A 9,111-nucleotide genomic window follows, 5' to 3' on the forward strand; every position below is an offset into this window, starting at 1 on the left:
CCACATTATTATCTGGGTTGACAGTTTACTATAACAATATAAATCATAAATGGAATATATTTTAGAGTCCATGCAAAACACATTCCAGATAGAGGCTAATTTCTATTTTCATTTTTTCCAGTATTCTCATTTCTTCATATTCTGAGAAGACTTGCACTGATGATGTCATTACTCTGTCATTATTTTCCATCCTATTAAAATACTACTGTGCAGCCCTGAAACACTTTCCTCATAATCTTATCTAATGGAAGGGCTTGGCACAGGTGGTAAACCTGGACAAAGAGATCTGGAAAGGGTACTACTAATACTTGCTGCTACTTTCAGATTGTAATAGCTACCAGGGGACTGTAAAATGGGTAATGGGTTTTTAAAGACCGAGTAAAGAGTGGTGCTCTGTCACAGTTAACTGAAATAGATTAAAAAGTTAATTGTCACTAGTTCTTAACTTTTTTAACACATTGAGAATCTAATGAAAGATATAGACTCCCCAGAAACATAGAGTTGTATATACAGCCCAAAATTTGCATGGAACCTCCCTAATGTCTCGTTGGATGCCAGGTAAAAATTTCCTGTATCAGTTCTGTTACTTTAATGGATAGCATTGTAGCTATGTATCTATCAAGAGCTAAGTGAGTAGTTAATGTCATATACAGTGATGGAGGAGGGAGCTCTAGTTATCTGTATATCACTCTCTCAACCCCAAAAGTGATGAGGTTGCCTAAGAAAGTGTAAGTGTACCAAACACTAGACTACTCACAAAGGAAATTGTTTACTTATAAAATAGACCCCTTCAAGCATCCCCTGTCATTTATATACCTCCTGTTATATGCTCATGTAATATATTGCTGGGTCAGTTTCTCTATGATTATTGGATATTGTAAACATCTATGTAACATTTTTAAATGATCATATAAATATCAAAAATATATAAATCAAAAGCAAATTGTTTGAGCATCTAAGAGAGATCCTGGGGAAATTGATGGATGTCTAGAATATTTGTGTAGAAATGATACTTAGTGCAGTAAAAAAGGCATATTGTTTATCAGTTTTGTCACAAAAAGCATCAGCTATCACTGGACTATTAATACACAATTAACCAAGCTTTGTTTATTCAAAGAATCAATGCATATTTGTAATTAAAATAAACTTTGTTTAAAAAAGATAAAAGCTTTATTTTAATTACTTTTTGTTATCTTTTCAAGATACTGTCCCATTCAATCTTTTGTCTCTATTTATTATAAAATATTAGTTATCACCTTTTCATAGATTCACATTAAGCAGCCTTTCTAATCCCAAATCATTATGAAATAACAAGTACCTCCTATGAGTACCTCTTCATACTTTTTTTTTTCCTTTTTTAGCATCTTTTTCAATAATTGGAGAATTTATATATACAGACTAACTTTCCTCAGTTTACAGACATGATGTCAGTGACAATAGCTTTCTTTCTGTGGGTACAAAAGCTCTAAATAATAAATACCCAGATGAGCTGGGGACATTGAGAAATAGCCTTCCTCCTTTTTTTTTTAACTCATTTTTTTCCCATTCATATGACTGTAAATAAAATATTTAATAGCTCTTACTTTAAAAAAATTAGGTATGAGTTTCTTGATTTGGCATGCTCATTTACCTTTATGTCAGGAGAGAAGTTAGATTTCCCAACGTTAAGAAGAATATATTTTTTCTTTGTTTTTATAGATTGAGTCATATTGGAATATTCTTATACTTCACAGTATTATGAAAATACTTTTTTTGATGTTATGATATTGTGGAATTTTGGTGTTTAAATTAATAATGGCATAACTATAAGTGTTTTAATGTTTTTACAATATCCCTAAGCTGATACTTAGTAATCTTGTAATATCTAAGATGTAGATGAAAACTGGAATCAATTAATCATTTGCTGTGTTATCAGCACTAGATCAACCATCTGGGTTTCTTGAAAATACCTGAAGGATTGAATTTGGCTTCACTATTGTTAATGACACAGCCTGTATATGCTGCATGGAATGACGTCATTTGCCCTTCCAGTGCCCTGCATGGTGATAAGTCTAAGATGTCAACTTGAGTTAGTGTAAGTTACATATACAGAGATTTCACTCAATGTACTTAACAAATACTAAACGCATTTAGAGTGTGTTGCTGATCTAATGTGTCATATGACCTTCCTATATCATTAGTCTTTGCATATACCAATATTTTTTCATTTGTATATTTAATTTGTAAACAAGGAAACTATTCAAAACCTGATAAAATAGTTATCTTAAAATTTTTCTGTGAAGTTCATAGAACTTCAATGTATAAGAGATTATCAGAAAATAGTTATTTAGATTTAAAAAAAAAACCTCCCACTGGATTCAACTAATTGAATGATGAAATGCCACTATCTGTTGCAATATATGTAAAAGGGAACATTTTGTCTTCTTCTTATGAAAGGATTTGTGTATGTATTTCTACATATCCAAATCGTTTCTCTTAACCCTCATAAAATGTCTTCTGCTGACATTTATTTGATAGGTTTCAAGAATAAAGTTAAAGACTTTTGTGTTTGCAACGCTTCCTCCCCCATTTCTGCACTACCATTTTGTTACAAAAATTCTGTATTTTCAACTTTATTTTTTCCACAGAAATAAATTTTATCTCTGTGTTATTTAAAGCTGGTGGTTATATGTAACAAAAAAGAGAGAAAATATGCAAAAAATGGTAGACTATTATATGCTGAAAGAATTATATATGATCAGAAAGTTACATGTTATATTAATCTTTAATATACTAAAGTTTACAACCTAACTAAATTCAAGGACCTTATCTAACGGCATTGCAGTTGCTTACAACATACAAGGCTAAAACTAATTTAGCTATTTAATCTTAATAAGAACAATGTAGTTAAAACTGTTTGACTTTAATAGTGTTCTATATATATATGAATAAAGTAATATTCCTATAACTTTAACATTCCTTAGATCAAGAAAACATTGCTAGTGTAATAAGACCATAGAATTTGTAATTATGGCTATTTTTCACTTTTAATAACAAAGTATGTGTCTTATTTTATAGGAAAATGAAGAAAACTGGTGTGTACTCTAAGACATACATAAATCTTTGTGCAAATGCTTTAAAAATGTACCAATCTTTTCTTCGTATATATTAAATGAAGGCATACTCTTATTAATCGCTTTAATGTACTTTTTATTCTGCCTTTGTCTATAGACTACACTGGAAAATACAGAATGTGGGTTAATCATCTGAAAGGATACTTAACAGCCCCGAGACTCCACAACTGACAACTGCTCACTACACAGTCCATGCTGAAAACAGTGATCCAATATTTCCCTGTTAATGAGAATAATTGTTACGTTCTTTATTTTAGTCTCTTGCCATCTGCTTTTCCATGCTGTTATGGTTTTGATATATGGAAAATATTTATCTAACTCTTGCAAATTTGCTAACAGGCATAATTGTAAGTGAAATCACTAAGAAACTCTGAAAATCTTTTAATATACTAGATAGTCCCCAGACAATCTAGGATAAATAGAATACTGTATTTTAATATGTAAAACATTTTAAAGCTGCTAATTGGTATTGACTAGACGTATCCCTTGATAATGAAATTAATAAGGATTTCAGTTAAATGTTAAGACACTCTGATATTTAATACCATGTTTATGAATTTTCATCTACATACCTGCTTCAAAAATAATAAAACAGGGTAGCTCTGAGTTGACTATAGAAAATAACATCTTATATTCAAATACAGGTTAATTTTAAAGTTATATTATGTAAATATTTTTAAAACATTGACCAATGCCAAAAATACTGATCAATATAATAATTTTTGTGTGGAAGTAAATAACCCATCTAATATAGGTTTTAAAAGGTCAGGATAATTTTTTGGCCCTCTACAGACTGAAAAGTTGGATGACTGAATGGATTTTATACCTGACTGTTTATTGTGTATATAAGTACATGTGTGATGTGCTTGCGTATGGATACATGTGTGTTCACGTGGGGGCTTGTAACAAAGTTTTCTAATGTCAGGATATCAGAAATAACTCTACATATAAGAATATGTTATTCTTATGTTACTGTTTATTGGAACCTACATATGGGCAACATTGAAACTGTCCCCAAATCTCTTATATTAGAAACACACACACTGACACACACACACACTCACACACACACACACACCCCTTGCTCTGAATTGAGTCCAAAAAGCCAGAAAAGATGAAGATAGCTCCAACAGGTTTTACTATTTCTGTTAAAATAAGTGATATACGTAGGTATCAACCATTTAGACATAAGCATTGGGTTACTGACCACCAATATTATTTATCACTTGCAGAGTTCTAGCTATGGGGTGGTTAAGTGGTAAAATACAATAAGGCTTATTGGTTAAGTAGTGGATACCCATCATGTAAAATATATATCAGTTTCATTAATTGGCAACCGGAAGACAAGAATACAATATTCTAGATGGTGATGATTTTGATAGGACCGACCACATTGCGGTTAAATATATGATTCGCGTAATAAGAAAAAGGTGCCTGCAGGCTATTGTTCCTAGCATGGATTAAAATTTACATATTGCTTCTCCTTATGTCAAAACATCTGGTGCCTGCAAATGCTAACATTTCGTTAAAAAGTTTCACAAGGCAGGAAAAGTGGATTGGAAACATTGCATGGGAATCATTCAAGCATTATAATAGAATAAGAGCTATGTTCGGAAAAAATTAAATTGCTGCAAACAATACGATAGTCAAGATCGTAATTTATTTGCTTACGCAAGTGAAAGGTGATGCGGTGTGTCTGTGGAGAAAAAACCGTGTTTGAGTTATATGGTTATCCCTTCCAAAATACCGATTTCACATAATTACGTGGAGCAAGTAGGTTTCCGAGTCCTTCAAGATTTTACAATGACTCCGAACAATTTTAGAAGCAGTATATAGTTCTATGAAAGTCATTCTGATATACTTAAGAACAGGAAGAGGGGAATATCTGAGACATTATTCATTCTGATATTAAGTTTTTATTTATTCATTGGTAAATACAAAAAGTAGATTAGAGGTGGAGATGAAGTACCTTTCCTACACAGGTCCCCAGATCAATAAAGATAATAAACATCCTTGCACCTTCCATCATAGTCCAGCCTTCTGGTCTATCATCTGACAAGCCTACTTAAAGACTTTCCTAGTTTTGAAGATTTCTTCACCATCCCAGTCCACAGTTATTTTTATTATTTTGGCCTTTTCTGGCTATACCAGCTGGCTGCTACTTAAAATCTTTGTAATGCTGTTTATTATAGCTAAGCATAGATTACCTTCCTCATCAGATGGATGAGCCCTGCAAGGAAAAATTATGCCTTAGCTTTCTCTGTATCCCACATTACTTAACACTGCGTCTTACTTGACATGTTATTTCCTTAACAAATCAATAAGTTTGGGTTAATTTTAAGTAAGGGAAGTGTGCAAGTGTCAAATCATTCAGATAATGAAATGGTCCTCACTCAAGGCTGTGACAATTCATTGAAATGAATTTCTTCCAACCTCTCTCTTGAATCCTGCAATTGCAGTAAGATAAGTATTTGTGTTTCTTTTGACTTATCCAAAATATGAGTTCCAGATATGAAAATTATATCAAATATTGCAACAATGAATTTATAGAAACCTTATACTCTAGAATTCATCCAGTTTTTCATTCACTGATCCTTTATTAAGCGTCCCCCAAGGAATAATGGCTGTTGCTGAGGAGGATGTATAAGACGAAAGTAACTGAGATTTTTCGATAAAGTGTAGCTAAGGCTATTCTGGCAGAATTAAAGATGGCATCTGTACCAGTATCAGGGAAACTGAGACCGAGAAACAGCGTAGGGGCTGAGCCTGATGGAAGAGGGAGTGGTGAGGGAGAGACAAGAGATCTTTAAGCAGAGGGCAACCAGTCAGATTACTACTACTAATTCAGAAGACTCATCAATGCTTTCAGTACATCGAATGTAACTGTTTGGAGTCAGAAATTTTAGACTCACCTGGAGTAATTAGTCTTAAATTCTTTTTATTTATCACACAGGATCTGGGTTATTCAGGTACTTGGTCAGAGGACCCTTGTGTTTCTTCTAGGCTCAAAGTAAGAAAGCATATATTATATTTCAGTGTGTGTGTGTGTGTGTGTGTGTGTGTGCGTGCACACATGCACAAGCGCATGTAGAGCGAGCTGGAGGAAGTATCCTGGTATGATGAACCAAGGTATAGTGTCTCACATAGCCTTACCACTACTTCTCCTGAAACAGGTGATAAGCTTGTTTTTTCTTATTTGTATTAAGCATATAGAGAACCCTATGCTTACAGCAGTAGTTCCGCCTTTAAGTACCTCTCCCATACTGTGTATGAATGCCCAGCAGTACCCTATAACACCTTGTCCATTAATATTATATATATATACATATATATGTAATGAATTTAAGAAAGCTGCTGTGAAAAGAAGACTGCAGAAGTAGAAAGGCATACTATATCTTGGATGGGAAAACACAATATAATGACGATTTCAATTCTCCTTAAATTAATTTATAAAATGTTATCAATACCAACACATTCTTGTACATCAGACAAGTTGATATTAAACATTATAAATGAATAAGAGGGGCGCATGGGTGGCTCAATATCAGTTAAGCATTTAACTTCAGCTCAGGCCATGACCTCACGGTTTACGAGTTTGAGCCCCGTGTCAGGCTCCAGGCTGGCAGTGCAGAACCTGCTTGGGATTCTCTCTCTGCTTCTCTCTCTACTTGGGCTTTCTCTCTCTCTCTCTCTCTCAAAATAAATAAATAAATAAATAAATAAATAAATAAATAAATTTAAAAAATAAACAAGAAAAAAGGAAATACCTTAAAAATAAGAGCAATGAGGAAAGACAAAGGCTGCTAGATATTAAAACATATGCTGAAGACTCACTTCACAATTGCAAATCTGTGGGATAGGACGTGAATAAGCAGACTGTCCAAAGGACAGAAATAAGATTAAGTCTATACTGGAATTAAACACAAGGAAGCACTGCAAATCAGTAGAAACAAAACGATTGTATGAATGGTGTTGAAATTGTACCAATGCCCATCTGTGTGGGAATCACAGAGTGCCCATGTAATGGAATACTGTGTTCCTGCAATGAGAAATAAAGAACAAAAACCCACTGTGTTCTGATATGGAAAGCTTTCTATGAAAAGTTTTTTACTTAGTAATATGTGGTATTGAATTGCACATATAGCATAGTCTCGTGGGTGATAAGGAAATATAGGAATATGTATTTATATTTGCTTCATATGCAAAAATAAACTGGACAGATATACAAGCAATTAATAAGTGTTAAGGAAGGAGTAGACAGGGAAATATTTCCACTCAGAATCTTTTTAAAAAATTTTGAAGCAGCTGTATAATTTTGGTAGAATTGATTCCATCCTGAGTTTCAAGTGTGGGTTCGTGCAATAGGGATTAGTTCAGATAACTCCGGCGTATGATTGGTTCAGGACTTTTCCTTGGCAACATGACTGGTTCAAGGGTGGTAAAGTTAGGGAAACTCAGGACTTTTGTTCAATGGTCTGCAGTGTGATTTGCTTGCTGTGTCCCCACCTTTGTGAACAGGGCAGCATGTGGGAGCAGTTAATGCTGGCAGCCATCTCGTCTTCTGGAGGAAAGTCAGCTTGAGGACAAAGCAGACATATGTGCGGAGGGAGAAGCTTTGAGAATTCTGGAGGGACAACTGAAGCACTAATTGAATCCCACCCAAATCCTTCCCTATCACATGTCTTTTTAAGTTCTGTGGTTTTAAAAAAAAAGTCTCCTTTAATGTTTTAGCCAGTTTGGGTGGGAATTTCTGTTACTGGCAAACGAAAACATGCTAATAGATACACCAGAACTAAGACAACACTGCCTAATCTTCTGGCAGACCTGGCCATGTGTGTAAGACACGGTCACCTGCAGAGCATTAGAGCATGACGCCCATGTGTTGATGTTTAAGACAGGAGCAGGAGATGGAGAGGTCCTCCGTCTGAGCTCTTTGCAGGCAGCATGGGATTGTTCACATATTGAAACCACGGATGGCCGTGTTTAGGGACACACATCCAATGTGATAAGTTCCTCTAGCTTGAAATCTGTGTGGGAGGAAACTTAGGTGTCAGAAAAAACTCTTTTCCTTTCAAACAGAGCAGAACTTGGTCACAATTCTTTTTTGCATCACCCATAACGTAACTGGTCTCTCTCGTTGCTGAAAGTAATTTATATCACTTAAAAAGTTTCTTTATGTTTACAGACTGCAGGTAATTCTGAATGCAAAATGGGCAGGATCACCATGAAAATGTAGCTTCTGCCTTTCACCCATTTATCCATTTATCAAACAGGTCTTGATTTCCTGCCAGGTGTCCCTTATTTTTTTACATCTGTCAGTGGTTGACAGAGATTAGGTTTCTCTTGTTCCCATCCTTCAGAAACTCATTGGTGGAGGAGAAGAACCAGTATACCCACGATTCAGCACAGAATCACACCAGAGGCCCAAGTGTCCAGACCTACGGGGGTCAGGAAAGGATTCTTGAGAGAAAACCCTTCTGCCCTGAGTTTGTGGTGAGTGGCGCTACTCCAAGTCACTGCAAGCAGAATGCTTAAATTTTTTCGGTAAATTATTTCTTTTGTTTTTTTAAATAAATTAATGTTTTTAAAGGAATAGTAGCTAAATAGTCCAAATATATGAATTGGTATAAACAATATGATATACAAAAAGATAAGCTATACAATTATGTATAATAATCCAAACTTCTAAAATAACATACAAGGATGATCTATTCATCAAAATACACAAAATAAGTCATATACGATCACTCATCTTCCCACGTTGTAAAGATACTGATATTTTCTTACATTCTTCCAGTCTGTGGATGCGTTTTCGTGCATGTGTGTGTATGTGTCTCAGTGTACACAGTGCAAGGTTAGTTTTTCAAAAAATAAGATCATATTGAATTTCCTTTTTTGACTCACTTTCTTAGGGATATCTTTCTTGTCATGGAATATTTTCTACATTGTTATAAATACTTCATTGCAAAGCTGTAGCCAGTTGGGTTTAACCGTTCCC

The 9,111-nt window shown here is 34.3% G+C and overlaps 1 protein-coding gene across 3 annotated transcripts in view; it reads left to right on the plus strand.

Annotated features, from left to right (window-relative positions):
- TFEC (transcription factor EC) overlaps positions 1 to 4,751 on the plus strand; it is a 69,705-nt gene extending 64,954 nt beyond the window's left edge. For 2 of the 3 annotated variants that reach the window (XM_029924638.1, XM_029924648.1), the window contains exons 9-10: positions 1,916 to 2,074; positions 3,211 to 4,751. The gene's annotated coding sequence lies outside the window, so the exon portion shown is untranslated. Of the gene's footprint in view, positions 1 to 121; positions 296 to 1,915; positions 2,075 to 3,210 lie in introns of all 3 variants that reach the window. The other variant, XM_029924628.1, reaches the window with a different exon arrangement.
- Positions 4,752 to 9,111: the final 4,360 nt, after the last annotated feature.

This window comes from Suricata suricatta, chromosome 2 (assembly GCF_006229205.1).
Source record: "Suricata suricatta isolate VVHF042 chromosome 2, meerkat_22Aug2017_6uvM2_HiC, whole genome shotgun sequence".
Classification (NCBI taxonomy): domain Eukaryota; kingdom Metazoa; phylum Chordata; class Mammalia; order Carnivora; family Herpestidae; genus Suricata; species Suricata suricatta.